The sequence below is a fragment of the Chiloscyllium punctatum genome, unplaced genomic scaffold, assembly GCF_047496795.1.
Source record: "Chiloscyllium punctatum isolate Juve2018m unplaced genomic scaffold, sChiPun1.3 scaffold_1644, whole genome shotgun sequence".
Taxonomy (NCBI): Eukaryota; Metazoa; Chordata; class Chondrichthyes; order Orectolobiformes; family Hemiscylliidae; genus Chiloscyllium; species Chiloscyllium punctatum.
The window spans coordinates 27,501-29,259 of NW_027311378.1; the positions used below are offsets into that span (position 1 = coordinate 27,501).

Sequence of the window (1,759 nt, forward strand, 5' to 3'; positions counted from 1 at the left end):
CTCCCCCCTCCCCTCTCTCCCCCTCTCTCCCCCCTCTCTCTCCGCCCCTCTCTCCCCCCTCTCTCCCCCTCTCTCCCCCTCTCTCCCCCCTCCCCCTCCCCCCTCCCCTCTCTCCCCCTCTCTCCCCCCCTCCCCTCTCCCCCCTCCCCTCTCCCCCCTCCCCTCTCCCCCCTCCCCTCTCCTCCCTCTCCTCCCCCTCTCCCCCTCTCTCCCCCCTCTCTCTCCCCCTCTCTCCCCCTCTCCCTCCCTCCAGGATATCTCTCCTGTTGTCGCTTCCTGAACGATGGAGAGATCATCACCAGTTCTGGGACGCAACCTGGTGAGGGAGAGGGGAGGGGAGAGGGAGGGAGGGAGGGGAGAGGGGGAGAGAGGGAGAGGGGGGAGAGGGAGGGGGAGGGGGAGGGAGAGGGGAGGGGGAGGGGGAGGGAGAGGGAGGGGAAGAGAGGGGGGGGAGAGGGGGAGAGGGAGAGGGGGAGAGGGAGGAGGAGGAGAGAGGGGGAGGGAGGGAGAGGGAGGAGGAGGGAGAGGGAGGAGGAGGGAGAGGGAGGAGGAGGGAGAGGGGGAGGGAGGGAGAGGGGAAGGGAGGGAGGGGGAGGGGGAGAGAGGGAGAGGGGGAGAGGGAGGGGAGAGGGGGAGGGGAAGAGGGGGAGGGGGGAGGGGGGGAGGGGGGGAGAGGGGAAGAGGGAGGGGACAGGGGGGAGAGGGAGAGGGAGGGGGGAGAGGGAGAGGGGGAGGGGGGAGGGGGAGAGAGGGAGAGGGGGTGTAGGGGAAAGAGGGTAGGGGGGGGTGTAGGGGAAAGAGGTTAGAGGGGGGTGTAGAGGGAGGGAGGGGAGAGGGGGGTATAGGGGAGAGAGGGGAGAGGGAGATGTAGGGGGAGAGAAGGGAGAGAGGTGTAGGGGGTGAGAGGGGAGGGGCGTGAAAGGGAAAGAGGGTAGGGGGTCTGTGGAGGGAGAGAGGGGAAAGGGAGGTATAGGGGGAGAGAGGGGAGAGGGAGGTGTAGGGGAAAGAGGGTAGGGGGGGTGTAGGGGAAAGAGGTTAGAGGGGGGTGTAGAGGGAGGGAGGGGAGAGGGAGGTGTAGGGGGAGAGGGGGGTATAGGGGGAGAGAGGGGAGAGGGGGGGTGTGGGGGGAGAGAGGGGAGAGGGAGGTGTAGGGGGAGAGAGGGGAGAGGGGGGTATAGGGGGAGAGAGGGGAGATGGGGGTATAGGGGGACAGAGGGGAGATGGGGGTATGGGGGAGAGAGGGAGAGGGAGGTATAGGGGAGAGGGAGGTGTAGGGGAGAGAGGGGAGGGGGGGTACAGGGGGAGAGGGGGAGAGGAGGTATGGGGAGAGAGGGGAGAGGAGGTATGGGGAGAGAGGGGAGAGGGAGGTATAGGGGAGGGAGGTGTAGGGGGAGAGAGGGGAGGGGGTGTAGGGGAGAGAGGGGAGAGGGGGTGTAGGGGGAGAGAGGGGAGATGGGGGTATAGGGGGGAGAGAGGGGAGAGGGAGGTGTACGGGGAGAGAGGGAGAGGGAGGTGTGGGGAGAGAGGGGAGATGGGGGTTATAGGGGGAGAGAGAGGGGAGAGGGGAGGGTGTAGGGGAGAGAGGGGAGAGGGAGGTGTAGAGGGTGAGAGGGGAGAGGGAGGTGTAGGAGGGAGAGAGGGGAGAGGGAGGTGTAGGGGGGAGAGAGGGGAGATAGGGGTATGTGGGAGAGAGGGAGAGGGAGGTGTAGGGGAGAGAAGGGTGATGGGGGTATAGGGAGAGAGAGGGGAGATGGCGGTA

At 67.5% G+C, this 1,759-nt stretch overlaps 1 long non-coding RNA gene across 1 annotated transcript in view; it reads left to right on the forward strand.

The window, feature by feature from the left end:
• The window catches only part of LOC140475432 (uncharacterized), a 10,185-nt gene extending 9,866 nt beyond the window's left edge, over positions 1-319 (forward strand). Inside the window, exon 3 of the long non-coding RNA XR_011959969.1 lies at positions 254-319. This is a non-coding gene — a long non-coding RNA (uncharacterized lncRNA). The remainder of the gene's footprint in view (positions 1-253) is intronic.
• Positions 320-1,759: the final 1,440 nt, after the last annotated feature.